At 60.9% G+C, this 8,558-nt stretch overlaps 1 protein-coding gene across 2 annotated transcripts in view; it reads left to right on the top strand.

The window, feature by feature from the left end:
* The first annotated feature begins 4,853 nt into the window (after window positions 1-4,853).
* ZC3H18 (zinc finger CCCH-type containing 18) overlaps window positions 4,854-8,558 on the top strand; it is a 60,536-nt gene continuing 56,831 nt past the window's right edge. Inside the window, exon 1 of one of the 2 annotated variants that reach the window (XM_045987781.1) lies at window positions 4,854-5,043. The gene's annotated coding sequence lies outside the window, so the exon portion shown is untranslated. The remainder of the gene's footprint in view (window positions 5,044-8,558) is intronic. The other variant, XM_045987783.1, reaches the window with a different exon arrangement.

Here is an 8,558-nt window from a genome sequence, read left to right as displayed (position 1 = left end):
CCCGAGCAGGTGCGGGCAGGAAAGGCCACGGTGCCATGCTCTTGGGAGCAAGGATTTGGGGATGAGCCACAGTGAGATTTCCTAGAACGTCGCCTCTCAGGCCATAGTCTTAGGAGCTTGGCACTTGGTGAAAACCCCCAGCTGGGAGGTGGAGGCCCAGGGAAGGGGGTGTTCCAAGCGTGTGCTGCAGACGGTACTCCTGCGGCACGCCCCAGGGGCCCTGCGGCGGGAGGGTGTGTGTCGGACCGGGCCCCCAAAGAAGCAGGCAGGAATTCCGCTGTCTCAGTCTAAATGACCACACGACTCCCATACCGTCTGACCATAACCGAGGACCCTCTACCTCAGCCAGCTGGACTCTTCTTGGGGACTCTGGACCTCTTCCGTGGCCCGGGAACTGAAGGGTTCATGTCTGGCCCCACGGTTGTGACCCCTCTGGCTGGTGGACAGTCATGCCGTCCGGCTGTTGACCAGTACTTCAGCAGCGGGCTCGGGTACTCGGCTGTGGGTTCTGCTGAGGGTCGGAGGTGCTCCCGGAAGCTCAGGGGGCTTTCGTATAGAAGAGGGTTGGGGGTGGAGGTATGAAGCTGTCGGCATAGAGACGTAGGCAGGCTGGCACTCAGAGGGAGCAAGTCGTATTCCGGAGGTAAAGTCATCACAGGGCTGGGGGGCCGCGTGGGTGCAGAGCCCGGGTCCCAGGTGTGGCAGAGTCCCCGTGGCCTTGGTTCTCTGGGGCTGGGCCCCAAGGACAGGCACTTCCTCATTGTCCACACTGCTGCAGCAGGCTCCCCTGTGGTCTTCTGTGCGTGGTGACGGCGGGGCCTCCGGGGTCTTGGGTCAGCAACCGGGCTGGTGCTTGTGCGCCTGTTGGCTCGCGAGGAAGACCAGCAGCTGGGCTAGCCGGGATGGCGGGGCCCGGCCCTCTCCATGCAGCCGTGCCAGTGAAGAAGCCGTTGTTCCTACAGCACCTCAGGGCCCCAAGAGCACACAGTGCCTTCCCCCGCCCCTGCCAGCTGGCCACCACAGTCCCCTTGTCTTCTAGAAAGGGCGTCCCTGACAGCTGGGATGGGGAGACCACGGGCTGCACAGTAGCATGGAACGAGAGTGCTGTGCCCATGCTGTTGCTGTGGGAGGAAGTCCTTGCTCTTGGTAAAGGCTGTGAGTGGGGAACTAAACTAACATTCTTTCATGCAATCATTCATTCGTTGACTCGCTCGGCCACACCAGAGAGGAGGGGGCTGGCAGCCACTGCTCGGCTGGGACCAAGGGTCATCCCTGAAACGTCTCCCCGAAAGGAAGGGAAGAGGCTAGCGGAGTCAGTGCTGGGCAGCCCTTGGGAATCAGGGACAAAGCCTGGAGAAGGCAGGGGTCCCGCAGGACTCAGGGTCCGACACAGAACCAGGGGGCCCTTCCTGCAAGCCGCGTCCACAGCTGCCTCCCAGAAGTGAATTCCAAACATGTAAAAGAGCTGAAAAGAAACATGTACTCCATCGATTTTCTCATGAAGCTGGAGAAAGAGCTTCCGGATGAAGACGAAAGGGAGTGTGTGTGTGTGTGTGTGTGTGTGCGCGCGCGCGTGCACGCATGTGCCCCTCGCCAGGTGGGAATGGATAGCACTGGAAGGTCCAGGAGCCTGAGGTCATCCGAGGGGCCACCCGGAGAATGAGAAGGGCCAAGGGGCATCGACAGCCAGAGCAGCACCCATCAGCCCCCACCCCAGGCCCGGGAGCGGAGAACACCTGGGTTGGCGCGCCCTCTGGTGGCATCTTGGGAAAACAGCAGTGGCTCGCACGGGCACTGCTACCTTGAAGAAGTGAAAATGTAGGTCCTACGCCCCGCCAGGACCCCCATGCCACGCCCTCCTCTAAAGACAGCTGTGAAACCCCGACGTGCTGAAATACGTGCACCTGTGCATTTGGAGGGCCGCCAACACGCGCAGCTGTGCGGCTATCACCCCTGAGCAGAGAGACAAGGTGAAGCCGGCATCCGCCCTGTGGGAGGCTGGGAGGGAGACAGCTGCACGCTCGGCCCTGCTGAGCTGAGCGGACAGGTCTAGGCCATCTGGAATGTGAGGCAAAAGCCTGGAGAAGAGGAGCCCAGCATCCTGAGTGCAAACCCGCAGCGTGGTGGCTGCCCGTGCTGGGGAACCTGTGAGAACAGGCAGAGACGAGCAGCTGGGGAGACCAGGAGCTGGAGGGAGGAGCAGCAACAGCACGAAAGCAGGAGAAGCAGGTTGCAGATCAAGCCTGCGGACACGGAGTCGGTGTGGACGGGGCAGACCGTCCTCTGAGAGTGCAGACGCTCCACTCCCAGGAGTATGGGCGGGCCACACTCTCAGAAACAACCAGCCCTCGGGAATCCTAGAAGAAAAGCTTAACACAGCCCAGTGACCTGCTGAAACCAGCCGCTCGTACGAATAACGCCTCACCCTCTTTGGGAACAGACAAGGCCATCCCAGCACCCCGTAAAAATGTATCCATCGTGTCTAACATCAATAAGAAGTACAAGGTGTGCTACAAAGCATGACCAGATCACTGAAAACCAAGAGGAAAAGCCACAGACCCCGCTGGTGACTTAGATGTAGGAGCTTCGGATGAAGCTTTAAGATGACCATGCCACCTTTCTTCATGTCACTCCCCTGTTCAAGATCTACTGTGGCTCCTCATCACTCTTCAATGGGGCAGTCAATGCCATGCTTGACGCAGCTTCCCAGAGTGGAAAGAAAACAGCATCATCCTCATAGACATCATGTAGGTGCAGGCCAGGCCGGACTCATCTGTTGCAACGTGTAACACATTATACAATGTTGCACTCAGTTATAAGCCTCTGGGCCACTTCTGTTCTCTCCCCTTTGCTCTTTCGGTTATTATCAAGAAATCTCCTGTAAGTATCCTTGCTCATGTCTCCTTGTGGCCACGGGCAAGAGAGTCCAGTTGTGTGGTCTCGCCCTCCGTGGGGCATCAGATCCCCAGGTCTGTGAAAAGGCAGCCTGCCAGCCCCACAGCCAGAGTTTCTGGCACAGCAGCGCAGGGTGGGGCCTGGGAATGTGCATTCCTAGCCGGTCCACAGAGTTCTGCCGTCCAAGGGCTCCACTCTGAGCACACCTGTCTAGGCTTGCCTTGTTTGGGCACGGAGCACTGCTCTCAACGTGCCCGTGGTTTTCCAAAGTGGTTGTCGCCTGGGGTAGACTGTCACTCTTGTTCAACTCAGACTCGGTGACCCCCATGCTCACTGTGCAAACACCTGTCATGGTTTGGGAGAGTCGTACCAACTATCTTGGTCCGGAACTGATATTCAGGCGGGCCTGTTGGCTTCCACCAACCCCATGACCCCGGCCACATGGGACCACGCCTACCAGCACACTGACCTTGGAGGGGTGCACGCCTGCCAGCGAGGAGGAGGAGGAGGAGGAGGAGGAGGAGGAGGAGGAGGAGGAGAGGGAACTCGGTGCTCTCTTCCTGCAAAGACTTCATTGCTTTGTATGACTGGGCATACCCTATTGAACGGATAGACCGTATTTCTCTCCCATCAGTGGGTGAACATGTGGGTCCTCTCCCTCTGTGGCTCCTGTGAGTAAAGCTGCTACCAGCTCCCGTGCGTGTGCAGGTGTCTGTGCCGATTCCGTTTCTTGGGTCGGCTACGAAGGTCACTGCTGGGCTGTGTGGCAGCTCGGCGCGCGCCCTCTTCTTCCCCGCTCCATTGTTCCGGTAACGCCGGGCAAACCTCTGCGAGTTCACGCAGCTTCACCGGCGCCAGACCTTAAAGCCGCGGCTGCGCGGGGGCAGGTGCACCGGGGAGGAGCTCTGCCTGCGGTTTCCCGCGGGCCCCGAGGAGGACGCGCTGCGGGAAGGCCTGCCCTGCCCCGCGTCTCCCAGCACCTTCACCGCACCCAGGACCGGGTACATAATCCGCAGCGCCCCGTGCAAAATGGGATGGAGACCCCAGCCCGTGGGGCGCCTTCCGCTGGGGTCGTGGTCTCGGGGTGGTGGGATCCAGCCCCACGCCGGGGCACACGTCACTTAAAACCAAAGTATTTCTTCTCCGAGGGCGCCGTCTGACCCCGCGGGCGGCCCCACGCCGAGCGGCTGTGCGCGGCCGGACACCCGCGGGACCCCGGCCCCGGAGAGCGGGTCGCGGCCCCCGCGGAGCCGCTCCGGGAACCCCGCACCCGCGACCGAAGGGACAGCCCGTGGAGCCGGCGACCCGCACGCGAGCCGGGACGGTCCCAGCCTCGCTCCGGCGTCGACCCTCGGCGCTCCACGGGGACCGGGTCTGGGCGGCACCGACCGGAGCCCGCGGAGCGCAGGGGGCCGCGCCCGGGCTGCCCAGACTCGCGTGCGGGGGGCGCGCGCTCCACGCGGCGGGCGGAGCGGGATTCCGGCCGCGGCGAAGCCACCTGCCGGCGCCGGCGTCCCGAGAGCGCGCGGCGTCCCGAGAGCGCGCGGCGTCCCGAGAGCGCGCGGCGTCCCGAGAGCGCGCGGCGTCCCGAGAGCGCGCGGCGTCCCGAGAGCGCGCGGCGTCCCGAGAGCGCGCGGCGTCCCGAGAGCGCGCGGCGTCCCGAGAGCGCGCGGCGTCCCGAGAGCGCGCGGCGTCCCGAGAGCGCGCGGCGTCCCGAGAGCGCGCGGCGTCCCGAGAGCGCGCGGCGCGGCCCGCCTCCCCCACCTCCGTGGGCGTGGCCAGGCGGCCGGCGGCGCGCGGGCTCGGAGACACACCCTGGGGCGGGGCCTTCGGCGGCGCCTGCGCCGTGGCGGGCTCGGGCGGGCGCGCGCCGCGGGGGCGGGGCCGCGCGGAGGCGGCCGCGCGGAGGCCGGAAGGAAGCGGGCGGAGGGCGGGGCGAGCGAGGGAAGCCCGCCGGCTCGCAGGACGACCGTCGCGGCCTGATGACGTCGCACAATGGCCGGCCCCCGCGGGTAGTGGAGCCCGTTTGTTCCGCCCGCGTCGCGCCTCAAGCCGGAGTCTGTGAGGAGCGGAAGGGCCGAGGGACGCCTTCCCCGCGCCGCCCCGACGCCAGCGGAGCCGTGGCCCCCTCCCCGCCCTCGCGCTGAAGTAAGTGGAGGCGGCGGCGGCGGGGAGGCCGGGCCGGCGGGGAGGAGGCCGAGGCGGCCGGGCGGGGAGCGTGGCGGCGGCGCGGAGCCGAGGCCCGGGAGCCCCGGCGCCGCCGCCTCCGGGGAGCGCTCCGGGCTGTGTCCCCGGCCGAGCGTGGCTCTCAGGTCGTGGGCAGGGGTCGCGGAAACAGGCACGATCCCGCGTCCGGTCCGCGGCTCGCCGGCCCGGGCGGCCCCGGAACCTGCTTGGAGCCCGGAGCTCCGCGCCCCGCGGTGGACTCCATTCTCCGAAGCTGTCATTTCTCTTCCGGGACGTTCGCGTGGCACGTGTTTGCCGCCCACGGCGGGGGTGGGGGGGCGAGGCACGCAGGGTCCCCCTCCCGCGGAGACCGGCCCGGCCTGGGGATGGGCTCCCCGGGAACTTTGCGCTCTCGGGAGCCTCCCGGAACTTGCTCCCTCGGCTTCGGCGCGCACGGGTTGGGTGTGTTGGCCGAGCCCCAGCGCGCCCGCCGCGCTGGGCATGAACTTCTTGCTCCTTCAGCGAGGAGCCCGAAGGATGCCGAGTCCGTTGGATAAACTGTAGCCATCGTGCCCGGAGAGCCCAGGACCCCGCCCGAGCTCTCTGGAGCACTTTAGGACAGCGCGTTGGCCGCGTAGAGTGGTCGGGCGTCTTGGGAGAGCTCTGGTCCGCAGGCTCTTCTGCGGGAGTAGGTCAGTGCTCCGTCCGCGGGGGGACCTGGAAGAAGAGGGTGTCTGGTACCTGCCGTGCTGCCCCGGGGCCCCGCAGAGTCTCACCATCTCTTCGTTGAGACTCCCCTCCCTCCTGTTCTCGCGGAGTGGAGTTGGAGCCTTAGCTGGAGAATTTTACAGTCTGAGCACGCGTGTGTGTGCCAAAGGCTGGGACTCCTCTCTGGTTTTGGGTAGGGAACGCCCCGATGTTGTAAGAAAGCTTTGTGGGATCGTTCCAGCGAGCCAGCAGGTAAGCCGTGCGCTTGCTCGTGTGGAAGAAGGGTTTTCACTCTTTCACAGCTACCTGTCGTCTCAAGGTGAGTGCTGCTTTCCTGGGGAGTTTGGGGTCAAGTTTAGTCAGTTTGGGGTGGAGTCTGTCATCTTCCTTGACGTCCCTCTTTTAGATGCTGTAATCCGTGAAGTCATGAATCAGAATTTTTAAAAAAGATTTTATTTATTTATTTGACAAAGATCACAAGCAGGCAGAGAGGCAGGCAAAGGGGGTGGGGAGCAGGCTCCCTGCTGAGCAGAGAGCCCGATGCGGGGCTCGATCCCAGGCCCCTGGGATCATGACCTGAGCCGAAGGCAGAGGCTTAACCCACTGAGCCACCCATGAATCCGAATTTTTAACCAGAGGTACCAGAACTTAAACATTCAAATAGGGATTGCTCTGTTAAAAGTTGTCCTAAAAGGTTGTGCTTGTATTTCACGGGCGCTCCTTTGCCTAAACCGTCTTCTAACTTCTGTATTGGCAATAAATACGAAAGCCGTATGATAAAATTGGTCTCATGAATAGTCGTACCCCATGTTTAAGCAGCGGTCGTCTCACCTGGCTCAGTAGCTTACCTCATGTACTACCACACCAGGCTCTGAACGGTTTCCTGTGATTTCTCAAAGTGACCTGCCTTGACAGGAGGGATACCTGCTTCTCCCAGAGCGCCAGAATAGAACGTTGCAGGTTCGAAAGGTCAGTCAAGCTGAGAAGTTCCCCAAATGGTCTGCACTTTAGCATTGTCAGTGGAGTCCGTGTGCGGCCTTCCAGAGTGGCTGCTGGGCCATGAGGCAGCACCCGCTGTGTGTCGAGTTCTGGGGTGGTCTTCTAAACACGGGGCACTCACTTCCAGTTTCCTCCTGGGATGCAACAGGTAGTTTATCAAGTAACAACATTTTGCTACTTACTCAACAAGCATTTTTCGAACATAGTCTGCTGAATGCAGCAGTGGAAACACAGGGATGGACACTTGTCATTCAGTTCTCTGGGCAGGTTCACCATCTTGTGGGTCAGAGAACCGGAGAGGTAGTTCTAAAGTTCACCAAGAATCCTCAGTTACAAGGCGATCACGTGAGAAGAACAACTGAGTAAAAACCATGAATGGGAGTTGGTGCAGATGGGACGTGAGGACCCTTCGTGTCATTGTCTGCATGCGATGGGCTGTGTGTTCTCCTTAGCACTGGACCCCACGTGCGCGCACAGGTGGTTGCCAGACTGGATCCATCTCAGAACAGGATGTAGATGCCCAGCCCTGGGCCTGAAACACAAACCAAATTCTGACCCCCAGTGACACTTCTCTTTTGTGCCGCAAGCTGTGACTCGGGTTGTTTCTAATAGGTAGATTCCCGGGCACATTTTGCTCTCCAAGGTGCTCACCTGTGTGCGGCCTCATACTGTCAAATCCCAAGGGGTTCCATCGCTAGAGGAGAGACGGGACTCTTCAGGCAATGTCAGAGCCTCCTAAAGGTGATTGTGTTTCCCATTGTGCCTAGGGCAGCCCCTCTTCATGCCTGTTGTAATTGTTTTTTGTTTTTTTAAGATTTTATTTATTCATCAGAGAGAGGGAGGGAGTGCAAGCAGGGGGAGTGGCAGGCGGAGGGAGAAGCCGTCTCCGCTCTGAGCAGGGAGCCCGATGCGGGGCTCGATCCCAGGACTTCGGGATCATGACCTGAGCCAAAGGCAGAGACTTCACCGACTGAGCCGCCTGTTGTAATTGTTAATAGTGACCCCTTTACAGTCTCAGGTGTGACGCAATTTAGACAATAGTTTGCATGGAGCACAGCCACTAAGGGCTAGCTGTTCGCTGAGCTTGGGAAGCGCAGAGGCGAGTCTGAAGCCTACCACTCAGGTACTTTATGGAGGGAGGGATCTGCCAGCAGACTTTGCAGACAGAGAGTTGTGCGTGGCGTGGTCAGTCTGGGTGTGTACTAGAGCAGCGTATGGTGTACTTAGGGCAAGAGTTCTCAATTTGGGAGTAGTAGGTAAACCTCAGGGGATTTTGAGCTCCCGAAAGTGGGAGATAAGTTGCATACATTCAGGTTTTTCTAGGGAGAGAAGCCATCCCATCCCCTTCATCGGATTCTCAAAACAACCCATGCTCTGCTAAGGCTAAGCACCGCCACCCTAGAAGAGCCGGCCACCCTCCTCGTAGCAGGTGCGCCCGGGACCTTTTGCCCTGCCCCCTTCTGGTCAGCACTGGAAACTGCCTTTGAGAGTCAGGAAGTTCAGGGCCTTTGTGTCCTGGCATGTTGAAGTGATACCCAAAATTTAAACTGTGGGGGCATGTACTCAGTACTTCTTAAAATTACTTGCCCTGCCACAGTACACCGGCCTCTCAGGATTGTGATTCCAGTCGGCATTTCCCGGGGCGCCCAAGTAAAGCTGTGCCCCTCTGCGGTTTCTTTTCTTGGATTCGTGTTTAGTTTACATGCCTAAGGTCCAGACTTCAGACAAGGTTAAAATAAATGGCTGTTGTCACAAGTCGGACCTCCCTATAGTCGTAGCTGTTTTTTAAC

The sequence above is a fragment of the Meles meles genome, chromosome 19, assembly GCF_922984935.1.
Source record: "Meles meles chromosome 19, mMelMel3.1 paternal haplotype, whole genome shotgun sequence".
Lineage (NCBI taxonomy): Eukaryota > Metazoa > Chordata > Mammalia > Carnivora > Mustelidae > Meles > Meles meles.
This window is presented reverse-complemented; position numbering and strand designations above follow the sequence as displayed.